This window comes from Telopea speciosissima, chromosome 9, assembly GCF_018873765.1.
Source record: "Telopea speciosissima isolate NSW1024214 ecotype Mountain lineage chromosome 9, Tspe_v1, whole genome shotgun sequence".
NCBI lineage: Eukaryota > Viridiplantae > Streptophyta > Magnoliopsida > Proteales > Proteaceae > Telopea > Telopea speciosissima.
In genome coordinates, this window is record NC_057924.1 from 35,844,274 (window position 1) to 35,862,926 (window position 18,653).

Consider the following 18,653-nt stretch of genomic DNA (forward strand, 5'->3'; position numbering starts at 1 on the left):
TGTATCCCAACTTCCTATGCCATAGAATAGCATCATCAGATTTGGAAATAAGGCATGCATCAACAGAATTTACACTAAATATGCAAGTGTACACATTATTTTTCTTACAACCCTCAAGAATCACATTATCTTTTGAATCCTTGATCTCACATTTAGAGGCATTAAAATCTACCTAATAACCAATGTTGCATAGTTGACTTACACTAAGTAAATTGTACTTGAGGTTATCAGCTAGACTAATGTTAGAAATTACTGTACCTCCAAACTTGATCGATCCATTTTTTATGATTCTACCTTTGCTGTTGTCTCCAAAGGATACCCATCATCCTTTTTGCTTCTTGAGCTCGGAAAACAACTTTGGGTTGGAAGTCATATGTTTTGAGCAGCCACTGTCAATGTACCATTCCATATTGCTCTACAAAATAAGAGATACTCAATAAAATTTTGGTCCCCATTGAGAGTTAGGTCCATAATTGTTAGTATCATACATTCCTCTTGGTTTTCAAACCATTTGGTTACCATTTCCCTTTTGGTTCTCATACCAATTTGTGTATGATTGAGGTTTCCAAGGTCTTTGGCTTTGAGGTGCTTTATAGGGTCTTTGGTTCTTAGGTGGTCTTTGTACTTTTGGTGGGGTTCTAGTTGAGCTTTGCCTATTAGGATAACTTCTCCTATTTTAACCATTATAGGGTCTTTTAGGATGAAAGAAAGATTGGTCTATGTGACGACATTCCCAAATGGTATGTCCTTTCTTATTGCAATTATTACAAACAACCACTTGAGAAATATTTGAGGTCTGTCTATTGAGATTGGTGTTCTTGGATTGAGAACTTTTCTTTCTAATGTAGCATTCATCAATAGAGTGTCCTCTCTTTTTGCAATAGTTGCAATACTTATTCTTCTTTACCTTCTTACTTGCTATTTTACTTGAACTTGTCTCTTTGGTTTGATTTGAACTCTTGTTCACATCATAGCCTACCCCTTCTTTGTTGAAAGGTGTTTTGGAGGCATTTCCAAGTAGAATATCAAGTGTTTTCTTACCATTTGTGAATGACTCTAGGGCTTTACATAATTTCTCATTTTCTTCTTCTAAGTTGTTCACTTGAGAAGTTAGGAATGTGTTTTGGTCTTTAAGAGTGTTGATCTCATTCAAGAGATTCTTTTTGGTGGTTGCTAGTTCCAAACTATTTTGATAAAGGTCTTCAAACACCTCTTCTAGCTCTAAAAAATCTTTATCTTTATGAGATGGAGAAGTGGGGGTTACCTCATTTTGAGATTCTTCGTCTTCAGTAGCCATGAGTGCGAGATTGGTTTGTTCTTCTTCATCTTGAGATACTTCATCATCTTCTTCTTCATCGTTTGAATCAAGAGTACGTTCGGCTTTGTAGGCCTTTTTGTACTTCTTCATTTTGGGATAATCTCCCCTGAAATGTCTTGTTTTCCTACACTCATAATAAATAATATCTTTAGAAGAGGAGTCAGTGGCATCTTTTGAAAGACTCTTACCTTTCTAATCTTTTAAGAACCTCCTTTTGTTGAATGAGGTCTTGCCTTTATTTTTTAAGAACCTTGAGAACTTTTTGGTAAGATACGCAATTTCGTCCTCCGAAAGCTCTTTGTCATCGTCACTTATTTCATAAGATTTGAAAGCCACAATTTTCTTCTTTGGTTCCTTAGGCTCATCTTCCTTGGTGTCAAGTTTAAGCTCCATTTCATGAGTTTGTAGAGATCCCAAAAGCTCATCTAGGCTTAGCTTGTCTATACCTTTGGACTCTTTGATTGCCGTAGTCTTGGGTCTCCATTCTTTTGAAAGAGATCTCAATATCTTGCGGACATTTCTCCATTAGAATAAACTTTTCCTAAACCCTTCAACTTGTTCACAATATTAGTAAAATGAGTAAACATTGCATAGATATCTTCATCATTTTTCATTTTGAATAATTCATACTCGTTTACAAGCATATCAATTTTAGATTGTTTGACTTCAGATGTACATTCATAAATAACAACTAACTTGTCAAACATCTCCTTAGCGGAGTCACACATGCAAGTTCTATTGTACTCCTTTTCTCCTAGAGTACATTGAATATAGCTTATAGCTACAAAGTTGAGTTGCATCTTTCCTTTTTCAGCAGGGGTCCATTCTTCTTTGGGCTTATCTATAGTATTTGGTCCATTTTTGATGACTTCCCATGCATCAATATTGTTGGCACAAACGAAGTTCTTGAAGCGATTCTTCCAATAAGAAAATCCTTCACCTTCAAAGAAGGGTGGTCGGATAATATTATATCCTTCAACCTTACGATTGATAGAGGATCCCATGGTCTTTACTCTTAGTTGGATTGAAAACAATCATGGTCTTGAGCTCCCGCTCTGATACCAAATGTAAATTCACCTCGAAGGGGGGGTGAATAGGTGAAGCTAGTGGAAATAGTGCAAAAATAAAACAATTAATAAAACTAAGCAAGTAAATTACAAAAGTAACACAATCGTTTATAGTTAAAAAAAACCAAATATGCCTACATCCACTCCTCTCACCTTAGAGAGAATTCCACTAATAAGAATCTTGAGAATGAGCAAGAGAACTCATACAACTCTTGATTAGGAGCAAGAGGACTCACACCACCAACTACTCTTGATTGATGAGCAAGAGGACTCAACACAATTAACTACTCTTGATTTCAAGCAAGAGGACTCACAACATATAATAAAGAAAACTTTACTAAGTAAGGATAAACTCAACCTTAGTGAATGTGTAGCTAACTTCCACTTTGAACCTTCAATGCTAAGTGAATATAATTAGCTAGAGAGGGAAGTGAACTTGAATGCTTCAACACTTTGAATGTTCAAGTTCGAATGCCTTTGCAATGCTTTTGATTAGTCTTAATTGATTGTAATTAGTCCAAATGATCTTACCTATTTATAGGTAAAGGTGCTCAAAGCATCTAAGGTTCATTGCCATTTTAGGATATAATTCTGTCCTAATCCAATATGCCACTTCCCAATTCGGTATGCCGGATCATGGAATCTATCCGTTGTCAAACGGCTAATTCCCAACAGACATATTTCAATTCGGTATGCTGGATCTGATTCGGTATGTCGGATTCTCAATTCGGTATGTCGGATCAGATGTAGCACATTCTGGTTGCTCTTTGTGAGCAAACCCTGAGATTGCAAATATACAAGTCAAGATGGATTCGGCATGCCGGATCAAGATTTGGTATGCCGAATTAGCTGATTTTGCTGAAAATGGGTAAGTCCATGTTTGGACAAGTGTGGGGCCATTTGCTTAGGTTAGGTCCATGTAAAAATACCTCCTAGGGTCACTCTACATGTATGCATGCGTGAGTATGTGTATTATAAATGGACCTAAACTTTAACTACATCTTAATACAAAAACATTGAGCACATGTTTATAAAAACTCTTGTATTTGAGATGCTTGATCATGGTCTTTGATCCTAGTCCTTTTCTCAGTCTTTTTCTTTACACCATTCTTTGATACTTTGTCTTGGTTCAACAAGTTTGTATAAGCTCCCCCTTACTTGATGCTTACTTGTTGTAAGTTCTCTATACAACATAACACAAGTTAGTTCAACTTATTTGTTATCATCAAAACCATATAAGGTGATATATGGATTTTACCCCAATAGAAGTTTCGAGACAGATTGTGCGTGCCTAATGATTATGATGTCCAAGATCGAATTCTCAAAGGGGCGTACAACTTACCCTATACAATCCACCCCAAAAGTACAAAGATGTACAAGGATTTGAAGAAGTATTACTAGTGGATGGGAATGAAGGGAAACCATAGAAATATACATGTCCAAGTGTCTCACCTGTCAACAGATAAAAGTAGAGAGACACCGATCTTATGGGTTATTACAGCCACTTCCTATACCTGAGTGGAAGTGGGAAAGAATCACTATGGATTTTGTGATAAATCTGCCTAACACCAGGAAGGGCATGAATGCGATTTGGGTGATCGTAGATGGACTGACAAAGGCAGTTCACTTCATACCAATCAAGATAAGTTACTCTACGGAGAAGCTTGCCCAATTATATATAGGGAATATAGTCCGCTTACACGGCGTGCCTGTCAGTATTGTGTCTGATAGAGATCCTCGGTTTACCTCAAGGTTTTGGAGGAGTTTACAGAAGGCATTGGGATCTCAACTGAATCTTAGCACAGCTTTCCATCCGCAGATGGACGGACTGTCAAAAAGAATTATTCAGACTCTGGAGGATATGCTCCGGGCTTGTGTTCTGGAAATGAACAATAGTTGGGATGCTCACATACCTTTAGTGGAATTTGCCTATAATAATAGCTATCACTCTACCATTGGCATGGCACCATTCAAAGCTCTGTATGGACGAAAATGTTGAACTCCGTTATATTGAGATGAAGTTGGTGAACGAAAATATCTCGGACCTGAGATGATACAAGCAACCTGCGACAAGGTGGATGTCATAAGAGAAAAGATCAAGGCAGTCCAGTCAAGACAGAAAAGTTATGCGGATAATCGAAGGAAGGACATTGAATTTGAGGTCGGAGAAAAAGTATTCCTTCGGGTATCTCCAACTAAAGGATTGCTACGTTTTAACAAGAAAGGCAAGTTGAGCCCAAGATTCATCGGTCCTTATGAATACTCAATAAAGTGGGACCCGTAGCATACCGACTGGCACTACCACCATCATTGTCAGGCATCCACGATGTTTTCCATGTGTCAATGCTGAGGAAATACATTAACAACCTGACACATGTACTATCAACTAACTTGAACAGTTGGATGTGGATATGACCTACGAAGAACAACCTACGAAGATATTGAACAGAAAGGAACATAACCTCCGTAACCGCACTGTCGCCTTTGTAAAGGTTCGATGGGGAAACAACCCAATGGAAGAAGCTTCATGGGAACGTGAAGAAGAAATGAAAGAGAAATATCCTCAACTCTTCGAATTGCAAGGTAAGCAAATTTTGAGGATAAAGTTTTTATAAGGTGGGGAGAAATATCAAACCCTACTCCTGATTGGCTGGAATTTTGATTGAAGGACAGGAACCCCTGACCAGGCAACCAAGAACACTGTGGAGTATCACTCCAGTGACTTGGATTAATGAGGAAACCCTATGCATGTCTTCCTATATACCTGTCAGAAGGTGGATAGCAGACCCCTACAGCTGCACAGCTCATAGCATTATATATGGCTTGGACTCCAGGTAATCTCTCTCATCCCCATAACTGTGGGACCTACCTCTGGAAAAGTGTGTAAAAACCTCTAAATGGCATGTGGGGATAATGCCCTAACCAAGGGTCAAACCCCTGTCCAAGCCCCACTGAGATTCAGCCTTGTTGGAATCTCTGGGCGATGGCATTGGGCGATGCAGACAAGGCCTGGAGACATCGCCCAGTGTGCAAAATAGCTGATTAAATTGATTTTAAATTATGGGGACCACCCATAATAGACATGGGAACCCTCCATAGATAGAGGAGAGTCTTAGGGACCACCTCATACCTCTGGTTCACACTGGACCCCACCAGTGTGCCCAAAATCACTAAGAAACAGTTCAAAAACTCATTTTGGAAAAGGGCCTTAATAGCCAAATAGACCCTAGTGTGCGCTGGGCCTATAAATAGGAGTGCCTTGGGTTCATTTTAAACCCTTGGCTACTGCTCATTTCATGGGAGAGAAAAGAGGAGAAAGAAAAGAGAAGGAAGAGAGGAAGAAGGAAGGAAAGGAAGGAGAAGAAGGAAGGGAGGTGCAGCCCCATCCAAGGCCTGGATTTTTGTGTAGCTCCACACCTGTATAGGTATAAAACCTTATGAAATACCTGCTACCTCTTTGAAATCCTTGCTGCTTATTGATTTCTCTGCTCTCTGGCAGCCCACAACAGCTCCATATCTGCCATGCAATCATAGAGCATGGAAGATCTGAGATTTTTGAATAAAAATATAGGTCTGATATGCTATTCTTGGAGCCGAAATCTGGTTGTGCACAACTGCACTGCCAGATGCTCAGTTATTTGACTGATTGGAATGCTGGATGCAAACCCTGGCTGAATGGACCAAGCCCTAGGTGGTAGCAGCCTAAGATCATCATTTTGCATCTATTTACAGCCCTGCATGTGGCCTAAATTCAGATCTGCTGCAGTGGAAAACCCTATGATACTATTCACTGGGCTGTCTGGACAGCCTCTGGCAGCCAAGTGGTGGGCCCAGTGTAAAATCCACATGGACAGTATTGAGTATCACCCCAAGGGTCACCTAGCACCCTAACATGCAAAGGGAGATGATTTGGGCACTGCCCATAATCAACAACCTAGGAATCTCAGCCAGATGTCGATTTGAAGACTCGAAGCAATGCACCCAACGCCCAGAGCCATCGCCCAGTGAGTGAAACATTGCTGTTTTGACATTCTGACTTGGGGTACCTCACCCAATGGCCATGGTACAGTGTGGGAAGGTGGAAAATGACCTAAAAACCCCTCTTCACATCTGTCCATATGAAGGTTTGGCTTAGGAACCCCAGTGGGCCCCACAGGTGATGGAAACCCTGCCTATGCTTAGTTCTATAGCACTGTCAGGCTGAGGGCAGCACAGTAAGCCTAGTATGACCTAGGGTTAGGTATAATTATTGAGAATGACCATTTTACCCCTAGACCACCATCTCTGGATGATGCACCAGGATATAGGCCTAAGGCCCAATGCAAGGCCCAAAGGAATCCAAATGATGACCAACTGAACACCGGGTCAACCCAGTAAGCTTAGGTTAACCCTAGGACTACCAGAGACAGATTGGAAACTTAATATGACAATTTCTAATTTATATCTAGGATTTGATCCTGCGCTCGAGGTCTACAACCAGACTGCTGTTAGAACTGAAATTGCAACCAAGTTCCTGGAACCAAACCCAGGTGAGTGAATTATTATCGTGTATGTACGTGTAACTATGATGCTATGCCGGCTATTAAATTTAAATCATAAATGCTATGTTATTTAAATTCTGTTCAATTATGCAAAATATTACACATTGAATGTCTGTTGATCAACACTATGAATCTTATCTGATGATTGTGATTGTTAGACTAGATGCCGTAGTCGGCTTGGAAATGAGGCCTGTGGTAGCTCATAGTATGGGATGCGGTTGACGCCACCTGACTCATATGATGCCATATAGACATGGGGTTAGAGTTTCATCAACCGTGCTACGTACCCTTGCCAACAGGGGTTAAGGTGTTGGATGCCTGTGAGGGTGACCATATGTGTATATGAGAAAAGAAAAGAAATGAAATGAAAAGAAATGTGTTTGCACCGCAATGGTGATTATGAGCTATATGCTGGGCTTTATGCCATAGAAAAGAAAAGAGAAAGGAAATTGATTGCCCTACAGGTTAATCACAAAGGGTTGGTCGGGCTGACCTTGGTGAACGAATGCGAGAGCTGACTGGTCCTCTTTGGCAACTCAATGGGTGTATCGCGGGAAGGGGTAACCAAGCCCGCACCAGGGATACATGTATTGGGGATTGTAGTAGCAATGACCTGACTTAGTTGTAATGGTAGGTGGCTAATAAATAATCTGGACTTGCATATCATGTAGGATCATATGGATTGTGATTGCACGTGCATGCATGATGATATGTTTTTGCTCATGAGCTCAGTGGGGCTCACACTCTGTTATATATTATTTTCTTTAGATGATCTTGTAGATTGATGTCGCTATGGCATGGAGGCTCATTACGAGGAGGAGAGCCCTGGTTATTATGATGATATTGGTGTGGACCCCGATAGAGGTCGTGCCGATGATGCGTGCATTTTCGGTGGTCATTGATGAAGATCGTTGAAGAGTGCACTTTATGCTTTTTGTCTTGGGGACTCCTTTTTGCCTTTGTTAGGAGTTTATCCCCGTCTTACTTGTGGATTAGCTGTAGATTTTCTTACTTTCTTTTTGGGGTTGAGCTATCTCACCCTATATATATATATGTATGTATTTCTTCCTTTCTTTTAGCTTTTGTCAGCTTAGTTTCTCGTTGTGGGTTGTAACTGGGTGGGAATGTTTTAGAACACTTTGTTTACATATATGTATCACCATCATTACTGTATCGCTATGCTTTCCCTTTTGTTATTGAAATTGTAGATATCTGCTGCACTCTGATCTTACCTGTACTCGTGCAGGGATGGTTGAGACACTCAGGGTACCTAGGGTTTGTATATAGCTTAAGTTATGAATATACACTGATTATTCCCTACAACTTAGCAGTGTTTAGTGGACTTACCTGTCATTACATCGGGGTTCGCCTCAACTTCTTCGTTTGTCATCGCAAACACCTTTCCTCGCGTCCGATTGTCCCGTGGCTGAAAAGGTCTAGCGTAGGACTGATTTAGCGAGTTGTTGCTATACCCATGTAGTCTACATTCCTTGACCATGTGCCCTTCTTTGTTGCACACGAAACATTTATAGGGTGGAACAGCTGGTGTCGAGGCTTGGCTCACTTGACTTGTGGCTGGTCGGGCTGGCAAAGCTGCCGTTGTCACTTGACTTGTAGCCGGTTGAGTAGGTCGATTAAAAGTGGGGCAGAAAGGGTTCTGACCCACGTTTGGCTTATTGTACAGAGTCGAATTGGGGTTTGAATTGGTTCCGCGAAAAACCTTGTTTGGCCATCCAAAGGTCTGAAAATTATTTGGTCTTTTGTTCAACCCAGGTGACATCGTAGTCTTCTCTTTTTCCTTCTCTTTATACCTATCTTCCATGGTCTTCGCCTTGTCGACTATTTGAGCATAATCCCAGATGTCCATTCTCAAACTTCTTCATCTTGCTAACTTCGCCTTTCAGGTGTTCTGGAGTGAAACGGAATAGGTCTTCAAACTATTGTTGATAATCCAACACTGACTTGGTTCCTTGCACCAAAGCAGAGAACTCAGCTTCTTTCCTATCCCTAAAACTCTCTGGGAAGTAGTTCTTGAAGAAGACTTCTTTAAATTGCTCCCACGTGGGATTTGGATGAGTGGCTTCCAGATTTGGCTTAGTAGCCTTCCACCAAGCTTCAGCCTCATTCTATAGCTGATAACCCACACATATCAGCTTTTGTACATCCGTATACTCGAGCACATCAAATGCCTTCTCTAGTGCACTAATCCACCATTCCGGCTGCAATGCCTTGGAATTCAACCTGGAGAATGCAGGTAGTTGGAGTTTCTTAAATCTCTCCAATACCTTAGCGGTAGAGTTTTCCACCAAGTGTTGAGGCACAGGTGGTGGGAAAAGTATGGGCCGATTAGGTGGTGGAGGTGGTGCTGCACACTCATGCATCATGGTTGCAAACTACATAGACTTCTGTCCCAGCAGTTCTTGTTGTTGTTGTATGGTTCGCATCATAGTAGTCATGAAGACATTCGCCTCACCGGTTGCCATACCCGACTGAGGTGCTGCAGCAATGGCTTGAGCTGTCGCTGATGCCCCTGATGAAGCAGTCGATGCTTCAGAATTTTGGGCCTCAGTTCCATTTGGCAGTTCAACCTCCGATATAACATGAGGGCATTTTCCTTTGTGACCACCTCGAGAACTTCTTGTGTTGACCATGGTTGCTTTTCTGAAAAGAGCAACATACTTAATAATCCAACACTTCCTTTCGAGGCCAACAGAATAATTCCTAGTTAAGACATGTACACACCTATTCCACAGTTCCAGTGATTTATGTTGTCATACCAGCAAGGTGTATTATTATGTATTTTTTTTATTTGATTCTTTTTTTTTTTTTTTTTTTTTTTTTGTAGTGTCTCTTTTTTACTTGTGTGTGTGTGTGTGTTTTTTTTTCTTTAGGTATTTTATGTGGTGTTTCGCTATGCATGACACTAAGTAATAAACTTTAAACTTTCAGTAAAATCTTTTAAGTATGTACCTGGATCTAACAGGTAAGTCTCTGTAACTGCCAATTGGTGACAATGTTCTGCACATAAAGGTAGGCTATGTCACTTCTAACTTCGTCTGCTAGGTATAGGTAGGTAGCTCGATCCATAGGTTCACTAGCGTCCGCAAGAGCTAAGTAAACTACTAATTGGTTTTTGGCACGGGCTCGTATCTCACATATCTTGATCAGTCTTCTCCTCAGTTGCCTAATGTATTGCATGATGCTAGGGTCTCTAGGCTTGACTAAGGTAGTAGGTCCTGTCATGAAGAGGTTCTAGGCATCAAGTTACTATAAATACTTCATTGAAAGAATTAAGTACATGGTTATAGGAATTTAAGTAATCATGAGCAGGAAAAACAAATGGGTTGGATCGAGGCATCTTAGCATCTATGGGGTTCAGGTTGACTGGACAACCTATTGAATCCTATTCTCGGTTGAACTAGGTGGTGGATAGGATGAGTCCTTCGTACCCTAATCTCATAGATACGTATTACAGCATACCTAATATCTATGTTCAAATTTTTGCATAGCATCACACCACTCAAGTCATACACGCATGGTACTAGGCACATATCATTAACAACTTATGTACACACTAATTACATATAGGCATAGGCATATTTATTTATCACCATTTATTTGCATACGAAAGAAAAAATAAAATTCCTAAATCCCCTATGTATCTTATTTATGTATATATATATATATATTTTACTTCAACATTCCACAAACATTAGCTTAACTTTCCTTGAATATATTATTAGCTAATTTTAAATTTTTTTATATTATTATTTTATTGTTTCCCTTATATGCATATTTTTATAAAATTTATGTTCTTGTGTTTATTGAAGCATTTTTAGGCAAAAACCAAAGTTTCATAAGTTGTTATGCAAAAACAGCAAAAATTTAATCTCTGGGCGTTAGATGCATCGCCCTTCACGGTCCCACATTCGTAACATTACCATAAGTAAGATCAGAGTGCTGCAGATAATCTATAATTATAATCAAGAAAGAGAAAGCGTAGCGATACAGGAATGATGGTGATATATATACATATGTAAGTTCTGATACATTCCCCAGTACAACCCACAAACTGAAAAGCAAAGCTGACATATACATAAGCGAAAAGAAAAGTACATATATATATATATATATATATATATATATATATATATATATACAGGGTGAGATAACTCAACCCCAAAAAGAAAGAAAAGACTAAAAACTAAACAAGAGGCAGGAACGGGGATAAACTCCTATCAAAAGTAAAAAGGAGTCCCCAAGATAAAAAGCATCAAGAGCGCCCCTCACTGGTCTTCATTAATAACCACTGAGAACGCTCGCATCATCGGCACGACCTCCGTCGGGGTCCATACCAAAAGTATCATAATCACAAGGGTTCTCCTCCTCGAAATGAGCCTCTATGCCATAGTGGCATCGATCTGCACAATCATCTAGAAAGAAAAACATATATAACAGAGTGTGAGCCCCACTAAGCTCGTGAGCAAAACATATTATCATGCATGCATATGCAACCACAATCCACATGATCCTACATGATATGCAAGTCCAGATTATTTAATTAGCCACCTAACAATACAGCTAAGGCAGGTTAGTGCTACTACAATCCCCAATACATGTATCCCTTGTGCGGGCTTGGTTACCCCTTCCCGTGATACACCCATTGAGTTGTCGGAGAGGACCAATCAGCTCCACCATGCTCTCCATGGCCAGCCTGACCAGCCCTCTGTGATTGAACTAGTGAGGTAACCGACTCAATATAATTCACCTCTCGGTGCTTCCCGACATGTAATTCGAGGATAAACTTTATGTGGCATATAGCCATGATTCACCTATTGGTGCTTCCCAAGCTTGTAGCCTGAGGCTTCCTGGCATATTTAACCTGGGGCATCCCAGTTGTGCTGAGGTTTCCCGGCGTAAAAGCTCGAGGTTTTATGATAGTCCTCACAGTTATCCTACACCTTAACCCTTGTCGGCAAGGGTGCGTAGCATGGGTGATGAATCTCTAACCCCATGTCTATATGGCATCGTATGAGTCAGGCGGTGTCAACCGTATCCCATACTAAGGGCTACCACCGGCCTCATGTCCAAGCCGACTATGGCATCTAGTTTATCAATCACAATCATCATGGTAATTTCAAGCAGAGTTGATTAACAGTCACACGATGTGTAATAATTGAGAAATTTTAATTGAATAAGTAACACAGCACTATAAATAAAGAATTTAAATTTTCTGGCATATATAATACTGTTACATGTACATACACGATAACATTTCACTCACCTGGGTCTGGTTCTAGAAATTCAGTTGTAGTTTCAGTTTCGACTGCAGTCTGGCAGTAGGCCTCGAGCATGGATCAAACCCTAGATATAAATCAGAAATACGTTACTTAGCATTCTAAACTATTTTTGGATGTCCTAGGGTTGATCTAGGCTTACTGGGTTGACTCGGTGTGCAGTTGGTCATCACTTGGAATTCTATGGGCCTTGTATTGGGCCTTAGGCCTATGTCCCGGTGCATCATCCAGAGATTGTGGCCTAGGGGTAGAATGGTCATTTACCATAGTAGGATATGTTTCTACGTTATTTAAGCTTATCGTACAGTCCCCAACTTGGCAGTGCTGTAGGACCAACACAAACAGGGTTTCCAAGCCCTGCGGGGCCCACTTGGGTACCCAAGTATTCATACATGTGGATAGATGTGGGGAGGGCTATTTTGGTCATTTATCACCTCACTACATTGATTTGTAGCCCATGGGTGAAAATCCCCAAGTCAGATCAGCAAAATTGCCAAATTCCATTCACTGGGCGATGTCTCTGGGTGATGTTTGCATCGCCCAGAGATTGTAAAAACATGAACAGGCTGAGATTCCAAGGTTGCTGGCCATGGGCAGTGGCCACATCATTCCCCCATGCATGTTAGGTCATCAAGGATCCCCAGGGGTGTTCTTTACACTGGACACCTTGGATTTTTACCTGCCCACCACTTGGCTGCCAGGAGCTGCCCAGACAGCCCAGTTAATAGTAATTCAACATAGTCTCAGCTGCAGACCATGGATTTGGCTGCATGCAAAGGTTATTTCATGTATAATACAGTGATCCAAGGCTGTTTCAGCTCAGGGCTTAGGCTGTATGCAGCCAGGGCACGTAGATCTGAGCCTAGACTGCCTGTTCTAGGTGTAACAGGGTAGTGCAGTCTGGCATCAGCTGGATTTTGGTCTTAGGTGAAGATTAGTCATGTAAACCATCAAAATGCTCAGATCCTTCATGCATCATGTTTGCATGTTGGATCTGAGATGGTTCATGGCAGCCCCCAGCTGTTCTGGGCTGCCAATGGCCAGATATCCATCAAAACACCAGAGATTTAAAGAAAGCAGCAGTAAACCAGCAAGGCAGCAGGTAAAGACATAGTTTTTATATACCTGAACTGGTAAGGAGGCAGCTGGAGCTCGAGTTTGGAGGGGGACCAGCTCTTCCTTCTCCTTCTCTTTCCCTTCTTCTTCTTCTCTTTTCTCTCTTTTCTCTCTTTTCTTTCTTCTCCTTCTCTCCACGATTCCAATAGTACCAAGAGCTCTAAAATGAGCTAAGGTACCCCTATTTATAGGTCAGCCCCTAACTAGGGCTTGTTTGGCTGCCAAGGCCTCTTTTGGAAATGCCTTTTTAACCTGATTCTTTGCCATTCTGGGCACTCAGGTGGGGTCCACAGTGATCCAAGGGTATGAGGTGGTCTCGCAGACTTCCCTCAACCTATGGAGGGTGCCCATGTCCAATATGGTTGGTCCCCACAGATCAAATCATTAAACTATTCAATTTTTCCACTCTGAGCGATGTCTCTGGGTGATGCCTGCATCGCCTAGTGCATCGTCCAGAGATTTCAGCAAGGCTGTATCTCTGTGGGCTTGCATAGGGGTTTGACCTAGGGTCAGAGCCTTACACCCAGATGTCACCCAAAGTCTTTTACACCTATTTTCAGGGGTGGGACCCACATTCATGGAGTGGAGAGAGAGTACCTGGAGTCCAAGCAGTACATAATGCTATGGGCTATGTAACTGCAGGGATCTGCAATCCATCTTTTGACAGGTATGTAGGGGGACATCCTCGGGGGTTCTCCATTAAATTCAGTCACTGGGGTGATACTCCACAGTGTGCTAGGATGCCCTGTCAGGGGTTCCTGTCCTTGAATCAAAATTCTAGCCAGTCAAGGGCAGGGTTTGACAGGCCCCCTGATGACGATTGAGGTTTCATTATAGCGATAACATAAGTGACCCACAGTGTCTCCCAAGTCATTATAGTAGCATATACCTAGACTTAGAAAATTATTTGGTAGGTGGAAAATCTACTAACATTTACATGCATCATGGACTATGTGTGAATTATATGTTTGTGCATTCCCCATCCCCTCACTGGGCTCAGAGGAGCTTACCTCCGTTGCGTAACCCTTTTTAGTTGTATGCAGGTGATGTATGATGGTGATCCTCTTTTTGGTGTGGACTTATCGGAGCTCGTGATTTTGGACCTTGATGATGGTGTACACTCATGGACTGTGCCATTGGGGCACAATTACATCTTTTGTTATTTTGTTTATCATGAGCATTGTATATATTTGGTAGTATTTCTACTGTTTCAGTTTCTAGCTAATCATTTGGGTCAAAATGTAAAACATTAAACTATCTATCACATAAACTTTGAATCCTTTTGTATTTGTAACGCTTTCACTTATTTCTGATATTTTGGAATGTAATATTCCTTTACTTTCCATACTCTGATATTCTTGTATTTTAATATTGATTTAAGATTGTGAATTGGCCACTACATCGAGATCCTAGTGGTGATGTGGGATGACCCAGGTTATCCTAATCATACCCTGCTATTGTACTTTATCCCTTGTCAGAATGGGGGTGTGACAAGACCACCCTTGAAAGAGTGTATACGCCACCTGCCCCATTCCCAAATAGATTGGTTAGCAAGAAGTCTCCTTCTATGGAAAAAATGCTAGATGTCTTTAAACAGGTTCAGGTGAACATCCCTTTAGTGGATGCTATAGCCCAGGTCCCCGCTTATGCAAAAGTCCTCAAAGATGTATTTAATCAGAAGAGGACCACCAATGTGCCCAAAAAGGCATTCTTGGTTGCTCATATTAGTTCTCTCATCGCATAGCCAGTAGCAGCCAAGCATAAGGACCCTGGGAGCCCCACCATATCTTACACTATAGGCAACACCATTATTGATCATGCCTTATTAGACCTTGATGCAAGTATGAACCTACTGCCTTTTCATGTTTACCAACAATTGGGATTGGGAGAGCTGAAACCCACTAAAATCACTCTTTAGCTTGCAGATTGATCAGTAAAAACTCCTAAGGGGATGTTTGAGGATGTCCTACTCAAGGTTGGAGAATTTGTATTCCTTGTAGATTTCATTGTCTTAGATACCCAACCTATTGCAAACATCAAGGACCAAATCCCTATCATCTTAGGTAGACCATTCCTGCTAGCAGTAATGCTTTAATCAATTGTATGAATGGTCTCATGAAATTATCTTTTGGCGACACATCTATGGACTTTAATGTGTTTAGGTTGGGCAAGCAGCCCAATATTGATGAGGAGGTGCATATGCTTCAGGGATTCCCAGATGAGTTTCTTTGAGATTGATTTTGATTCGGGATTTTAGGAGTATATGGAGGAGTTAGAAGGTGTTGATGATACCATCTTTTCTGAGGTCTGGAGCAGCCAACCACCTGTGGAGCCCCTTGGACCCCTAGCCACCTCCATTCCTAAACCCTCCATTATTGAGCCCCCTACTTTAGAGTTGAAAGTGTTGCTCTCCAACCTAAAATATGCCTTCCTAGGACAAGATCAGACTCTCCCTATCATTATTGCCTCTGATCTAACTTCAAGTCAAGAAGAAGAGTTAATCAAGCTTCTACAAGAACATAAGGAAGCCATAGGTTTGGTCCATGTATGATATCAAAGGAATTAGCCCTACCATAGTTCAGCATCACATCCATCTGATAGAGGGTTCCAAACCTTCTAGGGAACCCCAAAGGAGGGCCAATCCTATCATGAAAGAGGCAATAAAGAAAGAGGTCCTAAAGTGTTTGGACCATGGGATCATCTATCCCATTTCTGATAGCCAGTGGGTGAGTCCAGTTCAAGTTATTCCAAAGAAATCTGGTGTCACTGTAGTTGCTAATGCTGACAATGAGTTGATTCCAATCCATGTCCAAATAGGATGGAGAGTTTGCATTGACTACAGAAAGTTAAATGTGGCAATGTGGAAGGATCACTTCCCTTTGCCTTTTATTGACCAGATGTTGGAGAGGCTAGCAGGACATGAATACTATTGCTTTCTTGATGGGTATTCCGGCTACAATCAAATCCCAATTGCCCTAGAGGACCAACATAAGACTACATTCACATGCCCCTATGGGACCTTTGCTTATTGGCGTATGCCCCTTGGGCTTTGCAATGCCCCTGCTACGTTCCAGCAATGCATGATGAGTTTCTTCTCTGATATGGTAGAGCACTTTCTAGAAGTGTTTATGGATGATTTTTCCATTTATGGCTCTACCTTTGTTGACTGTTTGTACCACCTTTCATTGGTACTCCAAAGGTGCAAAGAGAAGAACTTAGTCTTAAACTGGGAGAAATGCCATTTTACGATAAAACAGGGCATAGTGCTTGGATATGTAATATCCAAAGACGGGGTCCGGGTTGATAGAGCCAAGGTGGATCTCATTGCTAATTTACCAACACCCAAGAGTGTGAAGGATATTAGACCTTTTCTGGGTCATGCTAGTTTTTATAGAAGATTCATCAAGGATTTTAGTGAAATAGTTAGACCTCTAACTACCTTGTTAGTAAAATACCATCCATTTGATTTTTCTCCCAGAGTGTCATAAGAGCTTTGAAAGGTTGAAGAAGGAATTGACCACAACCCCCATCATTCAAGCTTCTGTTTGGTCTGAACCATTTGAGCTAATTTGTGATGCTTTGGACTTTGCTATTAGTGCAGTCCTAGGTCAAAGACTCAATAAATTACCCACTGTGATCTACTGTACTAGTAGAACTCTGAACGATGCCGAGCTCAACTACACTACCACTTAGAAGGAATTTTTAACTGTGGTATTCGCTTTAGAGAAATTTTGCTCCTACTTAATAGGCCATCATGTCATTGCCTATATCGACCACTATGCCATTAAGTACCTTCTAGGTAAGAAGGATGCTAAAGCCCGACTCATCCATTGGGTTTTGCTTCTTCAAGAGTTTGATCTAGAGATACGGGATAAGAAAAGAATGGAAAATTTGGTTGAAGATCACCTGTCCCTTTGCCTAATGCAAAACAGGATGACTGCCCCGTTAAGAGAACTTACCGGATGAGCAGTTGATGACTGTTTCTAAGGAACCATGGTATGCTGACATTGTGAACTACCTTATGACGGGTGTGACACCTAATCATTGGTCCACCCAAGAAAAATACTGATTCCATTCACAGGTTAAATTTTTCTTTTGGGACAACCCATACTTATTCAAGACGGGTCCTGATCAGATCATCAGGAGATGTGTCCTTGAGCATGAGTAAATTTCTATTCTATCATTTTGTCATGATCATGCTTGTGGGGGGTCATTTTGGTCCCAAGAAAACTACTGCCAAAGTCCTTCAGTCTGGTTCTTACTAGCCTACCCTTTTTAGGGATGCTTACCTTTATTGCAAAGCTTGCCAATCCTTAGGCCGAATAACTAAGAGGAACATGATGCCCCAAAACCCAATTCTTGTGGTTGAAATCTTTGATGTTTGGGTTATAGATTTTATGGGTCTCTTCCCGAATTCTTTTCGAAATCTCTATATTCTGTTGGCCGTTGATTATATTTCAAAATGGATAGAGGCCATTGCTTGTAAGACTAATTACCACAAGGTGGTTGTTAAGTTTAAAAAAGAAAATATTTTTTTCGACTTTGGTACACCTAGGGCTATTATCACTGATAGGGGTACGCACTTTTGCAACCATCCTTTTGAATTTTTGATGAAAAAGTATGATATCACGGATAAGTTAGCTACCCTTTACCATCCTCAAATGAGTGGCCAAGTGGAGGTCTCTAACAGGCAGATAAAATAAATTTTGGAGAAGACTGTTAACCCATCCCATAAGGACTGGTCTACCGGGTTGGTTGATGCTTTATGGGCACATAGAACAGCTTATAAGACTGCCCTTGGTCAGTCTCCCTATTGTCTGGTCTACGGGAAAGCTTGTCACCTTCCAGTAGAACTTGAGCATAAAGCATTTTGGGCCCTCAAAAAGCCCAATTTTGATATGTCTAACGCAGGTACCCACAGGAGGCTCCAACTATCTGAGTTGGAGGAGCTTAGGAATGATACATATGAGAGTGTAAAGATCAATAAGGAGAAGACTAAGGTCTTCCATGATAGGCATATTATTAGGAAGTCATTCCAAGTGGGCGATAAGGTCTTGTTGTACAACTCCAGGTTACATATTTTCCCTGGTAAATTGCGATCTAGATGGGATGGGCCCTACATTATTAAGTCTGTTTTTCCTCATGGGGCTGTTGAGATTTTAAATCTAAGTACAGGAGTTGTTGATAATGTAAATGGATAGCATTTAAAATCATTTTTGGAGTTGCCTTCTGATAAAGTGAAAGAGTTCATGGATCTCCATGAGCCTCTTTATCTCGATGATTGACACTATCAGGTATAATCCCTCCCTTTACT